Consider the following 12,447-nt stretch of genomic DNA (forward strand, 5'->3'; position numbering starts at 1 on the left):
TTTTTTTATACATACAGGTCAACAAGTCATATAATGAATTGCATTGTTTGTCAGACATCTTCATGAAGTCGGCTTTTAATGATATTGTAATATTGTATTGTCATCCCACTTAATGAGTTTATAAAATTTCAGTTCAATAGGTAATTTGTAGCCTGTTATTATCTCTGAAGTAGTCTACAATATAACCCAAGGTTACAATAGGAAAGCATAATTGCCAAGAGCAAGCTTTTTAAAATATTTATCAGTAGATTGTGATTACACTAATTCTAGTATACTATAAAATAGAGTGAGGAAGTTGATCATAGGTTTCCTATATTTATGACTTAATTTGTCAGATTATCCGTCTGTCTGTGTTTTGATTTTTTTGAACCAGTTATCAGTGGATGCAGTAAGTTAGCATAGATCAATTTGACTGGTTAGGTAGATAAGCTAGACTTAAGATTTTAGACTTAGTAGTAGTGTTTGTGCCAAATATAGTGCACAGTATAATAGTTTGAATGAACGAATGGAGTCAGTCTGTAGTAGACTTGCTATTATTACCTCTAGAATCAGGAATAAGAGCAAATAATATAATTTACCTTAGAGTAAACCAAAGAATAATAAATAAATAAATAAAATATTTTACCATTGTCTATGTAGATCAGACATACAAGAACTGAGCCAGGTCAGCCTGGGAGTCATTATGTTGCAAGTGAATGTGTTTCGAGCACACACACGTTGCTCAGTCAAAGGGGCATGCAATGGAGTTCCAATTTGTACATAGCCAGGGAAGGGGCAGGACGTTAATCCTAGTATAATGGCAGCGATGTTCAGCATGCTCTGGAAAATTTAAGAAAATATTTATTAATTAAGTAGGAAATAAGTCTAGTTATAAGCATAAGTTATAAGGATAAGATTGGCAGAGATTTTATAACTAAATAGGTATTTGATCATTTTATTAATTAAGGTCTACTTTAATTACGGGATGAATTTCAAATTTTATCATACTAAACTATTATCAAAACAAAGTTTAGCCAAATAGAATAAAAGAGAATAATTGACTTAACAACAACATAAAAGTTAAATAAATAAATAAAAATTGAAGGGGCATTTTTGTACAGGCCTACTTGATTACAAACTAAGCATGATTCTTATTATTGACATTCGGTAATGCTTACATTCTTCATTTATACAATTTTTGCTTAAAACCAACATTGCTTGGTCATACTATAAAATTCATTCAACCTCCTTGCATTATTCCGGTGTTTGCCATGGCTCATGGAAGCATGGAGTCTGCTTGACAACTAATTCCAGGATTTGGCGTAGGCACTAATTTTCAATAGGTCTTATTGAAATTAGTCTGGTTTCCTCACGATGATTTCCTTCACTCAAAAGCAACTGGCAAATATCAGATGACAGTTCTCAAGGACAATGGGTCGCGGTTCGAACCCGTACCTTATAATTCAAGGCATACAAATAATTTTATTAACACTAGTTGAGATTAGTTAACAGATTACAGAATCATTAGACATTAAAAGTGTAACTTACATATTACGAAGCAGTACAGGTGATGCAAGCCGTGATCGTCGGTGCCTTGTCTACTCATGGAAGCGGTCCGTCGAAAAATGAGCTGCGACTGGCAGGTTTGAGCTGGTGGAGCGAGGTCACGAGGGTTGCTGAAGATAGGAAGGCGTGGCGTGAGTTTGTGAAGGCCCTATGCATCTCTGGGGTGCCTTAGGACTACAACACCCACACATAACTGGTAAGGTAGTATAGTGGCACTGGGGCTTAACTCCAAGGGGCATCTAGCACCCAATACCTGAAACATGTAAATAGGCGGACATAAGAAATAGGAAGTTGTAGGCTTACTAAAATTCTCCATCTCTAAGACCAGAATTAGAATGTTATTGTAGTGCGCTATAGGAATTAGACAATCTCTCTATTGGAAAACATTTTACCATTTTAGCAAGTCAAGGTTTAAACTAAACTATGAACTGCTTTGTGATGGACAAGTTAAATACATTATTACTTACGGCGAAAACTTGGCTAATTCCATTATGGTATTATCAAATCATCATGAAAGAAAACCACGTAGTTCCACTGGCGTCACAGGCTAAAAGCAAACAATCATTTATTTATTACATTCGTTATACACATTTTGTGTTGTATTTATCACATTACTAACAACATATATCATTACTTAGTTAATGTATTACTCACTTTTTTATGATTTATAACAAATACAAGCCAGCAGGTCGATAAATTACGTAATTTTCAGTTCCAAATAATGCGTATACGTCTGAACAGCATCCATTTTTCTTTTATTTCTGTCTGACTGACAGTAATGACGTGGCAATGACGTCAGCATAACAAATGTTGCCATAGAAAAATTAAAAGGGCTCTATAGATCATAAGACATTTGACGGACCGGATGCGACTAAAATTTATCCAGTATGAATGGGGCTCTGCAGACTATGTGGAACGAATTGTGGAATAATAAAATAGAGACAGTGATTTGACGTTTACATTCAATCTTAATGCTTTTTTTTTTTAATAAATATGAAATAAATAAATAAATAAATATTGGGGACATCTTACACAGCTCAACTTAGCCCCAAACCTATCAAATTTTGTGCTATGGGTGCTAAGCGACGATATGCCTATTTGAATGGATAAAAACATGCTTGTATACAAGGGAAACATCCATGACTCATATAAATATATTCTGTGGAGTTTCATTGAGGAGAAAAATATTATTATAGTAAAACTTTATTTAGACATTTAGTATACTATGACAAATTAAAAGGTCAGTTGAAGAACACCAAATTTCAAACTTTCTATGTTTTGCTAAATAACGGATCGTAGAACCATATTAGTTATAAAATGAGATAAATAGGTAATGCGTAGTAGTACAGGATTTACTAGCTTTTGCCCGCGGTTTCGCTCGCATACTGTTCGAAACGTAATTCTTGTTCAATCGTTTACAAAACAAAGTAAGATTTCAGTTGGATCTGTAGATTTCGATGTACGGTACGGTAGCCATACTACCATCGTTGTGTAACAATGCAACAATCGTTGCAATCATTTATTTAGAAAAATAGTACGTACATTATTATGTGCAACCAAGTCTTATATTTCGTCATGTTTGGAAACTTTCACTCATGTGTCTTTCCATCTTTTTTATGTAATACGTCGGTGGCAAACAAGCATAAGGCCCGCCTGATGTTAATAAGCTAATGATAGGTCAGTATGTATGTGTGTATGTTTGTAACGATAATACTAGAAGATAGTTATGTCATAGAGTTAGAAGATGTTATCAGAGCAGCTAGGCGTAACAAGTTAGGTACTTGTATTATTTTTCCTACTTACAAAAGGAGAATTCTTAGCAATATTTCGTATCATCTTCCAAAAAAAAGGTTGCAAAGATGTAATTAATACTTAACGGTAATTGGCATCACATACAATATTTTGCAGTTTTGCGTACAATTTTGCGTGCCGTTTGTATAGGGTTAATGCGAAAGTAAGACAACGTGTCTGCATATGATGATTCATAAAGTAAGGAATAACATAGTACCTATACTTATGATATAAGTATGTATATTATTTTAGATTTTGATCAATTTGAAAAATTGAAATAGCAACAGGAAAAAGAGAGAGCTTTTTAATTATGATATCATACATTATTTTTACTGTCATTATCTAAGTGGACTTGCAGGTATGTCAGAAACAGTGAAATTGAGCGTATGAGGAAGGATGAAATCTGAACGAGTAGTATAAATGAGATTCGCATAATAGAAAGAAGAGAGGTTTAGCTAGATGAATGGATGAAGAGTCGTTTGAAGATATGAAGGGTTTCCTCATGTTTGCAAGTCTGAGAATAGTGACGGCAGTTATTGGAATTTCGAAATGGGGAAAGGGTTACACAAACTTGATACCAAAGAGTTAGGTGTTAGGATAAATAATTTATACCTTTTACAGGTACATTCTTTTGGTAACAACATACTCTACATGCCGCTAACAAACGAACTAAACACACACCCTGTGTCTTTATGGGATAAATCAGATAATTTTGTCTGGCATATATAAAAAAAAATGTGACTTAACATGGAATCATATTTATAAAATTGTTGATTTGATTAAAACATTGATTGTCTGATTACTCTTATAATTATACATAGGACATTATGCCGAGAAAGGAGGAAAATTATTGATTAGTATTGAGTTGTGGACTGGTTCCTTGAACTATGGGGAGAACAGTTGTCAGTGGCTACCTGAGAATAGAAAGGCTTTTTCTTTCTAGTGAAGAGATCTTTGTAAGTTCATAATATCTGGACAATGGAGATAGCGGGTTACCTGTCGGACAATGTGACTAACTACCCATATGAGGATGCAAGGATTTTACCATTAGGGTACATTTGATTCACAACCAAATGCTTTTACTGGAATGAAAATTCTGGCTGGTGACAATTTGACTCATGTGTCTGGGTAACTATTAAGTTCATAATTCGTGCTGGATCAGTGAGGTTCTTTTGAGTATTGGTCACTTTTATTCACCACAACTATGAAAATGGGAAATTGAAAATTTCAATAACTGAATTATTTTATTGGTTATTTTCGTTTAACACAAAATGTTATTTTGAATCAAACGAAAATAAAAGGGGCAGATGTAACGGACCACACAGTCCTCGGTTCAAATCATAAGATATATCTATAATAATTATGCTTAGAAACAAATGCATACAGAGATAAAAACTTAAAAATTGCAAATAAATAAAACGAAAACAACTTACATACGAAATGGAATTCCAACAAATTAAAAATAGAAATTCTCGGAATTAAAACCGGCACAATAGGCGTTTTAGGCACAATAGGCGAAATCGGCACAATAGGCGTTTTAGGCACAATAGGCAAGTCCGGCACAATAGGCGTTTTAGGCACATCTGGCGAAATCAGACATTGTTAGCCATAAAACAACACAGCGCATGCGTTAAAATCGGGACAATAAAACTCAGAGCGCAGCGTCAGAGAGGGCATTCGGCGAGGGAACGTTGAGGTGTTGACATCAGGAGTTTAAGATACAAGATTGAGAGGTTGGAGACTGGCGAGAAGGTATCTTGGTAAAGTAGACTTGAAGACTACCAGTAAGTGTCCAAATTGTTTATTTTGAATGTGTTTATATTTGTAATTTTAGATTAGTGCTATTTTCTGAAGGTGATAATTTTAAATAGTGGTACTTATTCATTTCATATGAACAAGATATTCATGAATGTTATATTTATGTGGTAATTATTTTAAGTCGTTCAAATTTCAATTTATTTATTACATACAATTAACACTAACGGTTAATTTGGAATATTATTAATTAAAATTCGGATCTGAGTATCTCTAATATGACTACTATATTAGATACATAAAATATTACACATATTTACTTTATGTACATACACATTCTATTAGCTAGAATCTCTTTGGGTGATTAGAAGGATTTTCATACTATTGTCTCATCTTAAGTAAGATAATTTTGCTATATCAATGAAGTAGGATTAATAACTTTATTTATTGTTCATAACATGTAAACTTTATTAGAGTTAAAGGATAACTTGTGGGAATTAATACTAATACTAAATACTAGGGAGGCATAGGACATCTATGGATGTTAGGATCCTGTCGCTATCAAGGAGAATCATTGATATAAAAATAAGATTGTTCACAAAAGTTGAATCATTGACACTGGCCTCGAGATTGGCAGACTTTGGAATCATCATTCCATTTTCATAATATGGTTAACGATATCGTTGTCTGGGAGATCAAACAATTCTAGCATTGACTAGTGAAACACGATGTCAAGCAATGGACCACTATACTCGGAACGTGGGAAATTGCACGCATATAGAATTTATATTTTGTGATCTTGGACAACCTTCGATGGCTATGGCCGAACCAAAATATATATATGGGATGGCGTGTGAGTCTGGGGTTTTGTCGTTCGAAAGGCTAGATCAATGAAGTATTTGTCTTAGTATCAAAAGAAGGTCAATGAATAGGCCCAATAAAGGGTATCAAAATAGATATTCTGTTTCCTTGATAGACCAGGGGTAGGCAGAGCAGTTTCTATCCTGACGTTAGAGGACTTGGTTGCAGAAACATCCCAAAACATATAAAATTATACCGGGATTAAAGGATCCTTGATTAAATATTTGATATCTACTATTATGGTAGTACATTTTTAAGTAGAGCAAAGACACTTTACATCAGTTTACTTTTGTTCTAAGGATCCCATTTGTTCAATGTTTGATAAAGCATAAATTGAACCAGCAACCTAGTTTGTACATATGCTCGAGCGAGGTCCTTATAATAGGCTATATTATATTATACACCTATTATTCCTACGTATAAGGGACTCGTGGGTCGGAAACAATTAACCCCATTTTAAATAATGTCTTGTATTTATTTTTAATATATTTCCTGTATTTATATTCCTTACACAATTTTACCATTCTCACACACTTTTATCTCAACGCACTAAATTCTTTCACAAATGACGTTCTCTCAGCTTATTATACCTCAAGTGAATATATTACTGCCTTAGTTTTATCAACTTAAATTTACCCCTAATAGCAAGTTCCTAAAGGTAAAAAGAATCTGGATTGCTACGCACAACTACGGGGTCCTACCACTTACTAGACGATCACAGTATTTGTTTCAATGGCCAATTTTTGATAGTGTATTGTTTTAATTAGGGCTAACAATTTGGACTTAAGTTAGGTAATTTAGGGTGTATTTAATTAAGGGGTAGCGGGGTGTTATATCATTCAGCAATCATTATCGATAGTTCAAGTCAAATTCAATTCAATTCAAGCCCAAGACCAAGAAGGCCAAGACCTATTTCGATTGGCTGAGCCAGCGCAGTATTTAGTACTTTTAAATTAGTAGGTAAGTAAATCGATAAGTAGCAATAGTAAAACAATAGGCACCTAAAATGCCACATCTACTCGTAACATACCTCCACCCTGAACCCTCTTAGCGTCCTAACGACGTTTAACTCCAGAAACATGTCTTTGCAAAGTGTATGTAAATTGGTAATTGTAATAAATTGCATGTACATATTTTTATCGCCCCATTGGGGTGACAATCAATATTGGGTTATTTTGGTTCGAACGCGTGTGATTTTAAGCTTCGCGTGCATGGGAAAGGAAAGAAAAGGATTTTGGATTATGTGCCTGTTTATTTTTGTAAATTACAAGTTGCTAAAAATAAAAACGGGGCTAAGAAACGCGGCTCAACATAAGAAATTAAATTGTACTTACCATAATTATGTAGGTACTGACCTAAGTACATGACAAAATGCACATATTTAAACTAAAGAGAAACATAATTTGTTGACTAGCTGGCACCAGGTTGATGTAACGGGTGACCGAAGAGCTGACGACTCTCTTGCGCAACGTAACAGTGTTGCGTTACTGTGAGGAAATGTTGCCAGCATCTTTGGTACAATGCTTCAAAGGCCTATTTTAGATTTAAGATAGCTATTAATAAGTTTATGCTTTATTTAAGTAAAGAGAGGTTGAATTAATGCGAATGATAGAAGACAAACAGCTACATAACTGAATATAACTTGCATCAAAATGTCTTTAAAATAACTAAGTAAAAACTTTCATTTGGTACCTAGTCCGTATCAGTAACGCAGTAATTTAATGAGTCCGCCCCTACTCACCTCAATTATTCACAGTAAAATACTTTTCCAACTTTTTCTTCAAAAGCGCATTAATGAAGGCCATTACGCCGCTATTATTCTAAAATAATTAAGAGCGTAATATGATAGACATTCTCCATAAGTAACTTAAAACTTTAAAATTTAAGCTTTAAAATTGTCATTCATCTGCTGCTTTCAAACATCGAATTTTAAAAGTTATATCAATGGATTTTTTCCATTTTTTATTTATTTATTTAATCGTATGGCACGAAAATAGGCAAATAACAAAATGCGGACTGCGGGTCCGACATCCGGTCGAAGAGCTCTGAATAGAGCTGCGCATTTGTATGTTCGGATAATCGTATTCATCGCAATATTCATTCGTCATTGATTCGTTTTTTCAACGTTAATGACATTGTACCACACAAAAAAAAATATACGTTAATATTCATCATAATAAAACATTTGGTCAGTATAGGCCGTGCTAATACACGACATTAAACTTCATCATTCAAGTTCATAAAGTTGCCTTCGATATTTTTTGTCGGCTCCAAATTACCTGATATGACCGCACAGATTTGGCTTTTTTCCATTTACGACATTGTACCAGTCAGTAAATAAAGTAATACACGTCAATATTCATCATAATAAAACCCTTAATCAGTATATTTATCATTTGCCGTGATAATACACAAAATTAACCGGTTTTACGACATGCGGGTGCACTCACACGTATCTGCAGCCGTTATCAAACATTCAGAGGGGACGGATTGATGTATTACGTGTGCTTGTTGCTATATGCAGTATTTTTATCAGTGATGACCAATTGCCTTCTCTTTTTTTTTTTACACGTTAAACTTCCGTGAGACATATTCAAATAATTAATTGAAATACGGTTGTACTCACGTTAACTTTAACTGTTTGCGGAGTCTAGCCGTCGCGTGAACTCCTATACGCCTGAAGAGGGGCCTCCGAATTGGCCCGAAACATGTCGCAGCAATAGCGATATAATAACATGAGTACAACCGTATTTCAATTAATTAATTGCCTTCTCATTTAATAATGGTCAGCATTTAATCTATCCGATTTCTGATCGATCACTATTCACTGATGATCGCTTTTCGGTGAAGGAAAACATATTGAGGAAACTGGAGTCACTTTTAGATGAAGGTGAAGGATACGTAACTAATCCCAGTAGGGCCTGTTGGGATTAGTTCTGTTCTGTTGCAGCAGAGATGGCAGTCAATTTCGTTGCAATAAGTATGTACGCCAAATCTTAGGACTACCAAAGCGAACCTCAGGCCTGTGTATATGAGCCGAATACATTGAGCACAAATTTATGTAACACCAACACAATGTAACTGTATTCTGACAAGTAAACTATTTGATTGACTGATTGATTATACTGGGGTAACTTAAAGACGATTAGTTTTCACAAAGACCTTACCTACGGAAAACTAGTTTTAATCAAAGAATACTTGACAACAGTTTATTACTGTAACAAATATACAAATAATCATACATACCTAATGTCATGATAGCAATAAGACAAACATACGTAATAAGCCCGTCTGTTGGTCTGCTATACGTATCCTTATCTCAGGTCCATACATTTTGCAGGATCGGCAATTACGCGTACTCTGGTAGGCGCAGTCTGGCGCGGATAATAACGCGTTAATTATTCTAGCAGTTGACTATATCGGAAGACTATGGAAATTAATAAAAATATGCACTATTTGTGTAAATTCGTCAATATTTGATATGTAAATGCTTTGGAATTGATTTTTTTGTTTAATGGTTAATAAGTTAATATCGGGTTAACTATTTCAAGCGCAGTTGACAACAATAAGAAAGATTTGATTGACAAACAAAAAATATATAATTATATTTGTGTATAATTTATAATATTAATAGCCTTTAATGTTGATTTTAGACCGCATACGTGTTATGTAAATAACGGTTAACAACTCGTTAATTATTCTAGACGACGTCATGGAGCTAATAAACTAAGCTTACTGGGGACTGAAAGGGTATTATGGCTAGTTTAGAACTATCTTTGAGTGACTGTTTAGTATACTGAAATACTGTAGTAAAAATCATACTTCCTTATCAATTTTATAATACAGCTGTCAATGTTTGTTGCTTATGAGTATTGTGTAAATAACGATTAACGCGTTAATTATTCTATCAGTTAATGTGATGGCTAAAGGGAATTCGGAACTACATGGCTAGTTTAATATTCTCTTTAGGCTCTTATTTGTGATATAAACTGTAAGGTGTCGGTGGTTTAACTAGTTAAGCGGTTTACTCCTAGCGAGAACCGCGAGAAGAAAGATCTATCAGAGTATACAAACCATAATATATCCTTTCAGTGACCGAAACTATGCAAATTAAGTAATAATAAATTATTCCCGTGTGGTGACAGGTTAAGAATTTCACCACCCCCTTTCTTCCCGTGGGTGTCGTAGAAGGCGACTGTGGGATATGGGTTAAATTGTGGCGTAGGCGAGAGGCTGGCAACCTGTCACTGCAATGTCATAATTTCGTTTTCTGTCAACCCCTTACTTGCCAAGAGTGGCACTGAAACTTGAGTAGTTTCATGTGATCTGCCTACCCCTTCATGGGATACAGGCGTGATTGTATGTATGTATGTAAATATTTTTCCATGAAAAAAAAATGTGCTCGTGGGTATAAGGTATCGTATTTTTGGTGCATTGGGCGTTTGTTGATGACTTGTATCAAGAGAAACAAATCAGAAATCCATTGTTTAGTGGTGTTTTAGTTAAATATACCAGTTACCTAAGAAAATTAGGAATTAGAATGCTTATACATAGCAGAAGAGATCTATTTTGTCCTACGTACGAATCGTCCACTGACGATTTCCCTAACCCTTCGCGCTGTCACGCTGGACTAAGCTAAAAAAATATAGAACACCCGGCGTGATGACCTAAGGGGATAAAATGATTAATTTTACATTACTTAAAACTAAATTATAAATAAGTTTAAACACTTCCTGATTTCACTGACTCTACTTGAACATAATTACACGGCTGGTTTTAAATTATCTAACAGAGTTTCTATTACTATTTTATGTTACGCATTTATTTAAAAACCTATTTATATGTTAGTTGTAAATGTACAAAAGACAATAGGGTCTGAACCTACTGTACCTAGACATTGTTACATCAATCCGCCCACTTTTAGCTATAATGAAATATTTCATTGTTCCTAATAATTTTCAAAGGGTCTTTTTAAGTACGGATATTTCTAAAACCCGGCCTACAAACGTCTGTAAAGGAAATACCTATTTTATTTGAAGTGTATCGAAAAATATATTATGAAATTTCACCTATCAACCTGTCGCAAAGAATACGATCGAGGCGTGCAAAACGCGATATATGTCAAATAAAACTTATTTCTCCCCTGTGAGGGTGCCAATTTAGTTGCCAGCGCTAAATATGAAGGGGCGTTCTGGGGGTTATTGGCGTCGCAAACCGAATATAAGAGAATTGTGCGGGGAAGAAAACCAGTAAGTAAGTAAGTAAGTAAATATTCTTTATTGCACCATTTTACATGTTATATGTATACAGAATGTTTAGTGAGAGTATAACTAGGTAACAACAGGCGGTCTTATCGCTAAAAAGCGATCTCTTCCAGACAACCTTAGGGTAGCTGGAAAAACGGAACAGAAACAAAAGTTAACAGGCAGTGCAAGAACAAAAAATATAGAGAAAACCAACACAAACACACATACATATATACCGAATACATAAATAAATATACCTTACATACACATAATACATACATACATACATACATAAATACAATAAATAAAAATGGCAACTTAAGATAGAGATAGATAGTATAATTTAAGCTGATTTTTGAAAATTGGAAGAGATTTTGCTAGTCTTAATTCTACTGGTAAGGAATTCCACAACCGTACAGCCCGGAAGGTAAAAGAGTTGCTATAGAATTTAGAAGTAGATGGTGGGGGAGTATTACATAGGTTACACTTAAAGGTTTTTGAATTAGCGATTTGAAGCTGGAAGAAAGAATAAGATATTTATTTACGATGTAGGTACATATTTCAAAACTTACAAGTACATAAAAGAAAATTGAGGTCTAATTTTGCTGAGATTTGATTCTGTCAAAAAATTATGTTTTATAACGGTTTGTACCTACCTACAACTTTTTGCTTAGAAAATTCAAACATTAAATCATTACGTTTCATTTTGTCCGAATGAGACGTAATGATTTAATGTTTGAATTTTTTCATAGATCCGAATATCACGGTCACGATTCATATTTGATATATTACATAACTTTCAGCATTGCCCTCATAAGCTCTTACAGATCATGTTAAACTGGTTTGTTTGAGCATTTTTCTCGCTTGTTTCTGTATGATAGGAATACAATGTCCTGATCCTTCCCCTTTGCGGGGTTAGTCAGATACTGACTTTAACACAAACACGCGATGGGGTAAGTTTTTCTTTGTTTGATCGCTAGCAGGAAAAATTACTTATTATTTGTATCAAAAAGCACGGCGAGTATAATATAAAATAATGATATGAATTGTGTTTTTTTTTATTACAGCTTTAATAATATTACATGTATATTGTGGGTTTTGCTATATCTTAACACAATTCAAAAATTACACTCATTTACGTAGATGGGTCGTATTATTTCGGTTGTCTAAATTCTGACCATCTTCTCACGCCTTTTGACTTTCATATAAATAAAAAAGTCTAGTGGTACTTCATGTCTTTCTAACTAGC

At 34.2% G+C, this 12,447-nt stretch overlaps 1 long non-coding RNA gene across 1 annotated transcript; it reads right to left on the bottom strand.

The window, feature by feature from the left end:
- Window positions 1-629: 629 nt before the first annotated feature.
- On the bottom strand, window positions 630-2,283 carry LOC125229689. The gene is made up of 4 exons (XR_007177440.1): window positions 2,200-2,283; window positions 2,013-2,092; window positions 1,528-1,798; window positions 630-819 (listed from the first exon to the last, which is right to left on the bottom strand). It is a non-coding gene; the product is annotated as an uncharacterized LOC125229689 (long non-coding RNA).
- Window positions 2,284-12,447: the final 10,164 nt, after the last annotated feature.

Source organism: Leguminivora glycinivorella, chromosome 9 (assembly GCF_023078275.1).
Source record: "Leguminivora glycinivorella isolate SPB_JAAS2020 chromosome 9, LegGlyc_1.1, whole genome shotgun sequence".
Lineage (NCBI taxonomy): Eukaryota > Metazoa > Arthropoda > Insecta > Lepidoptera > Tortricidae > Leguminivora > Leguminivora glycinivorella.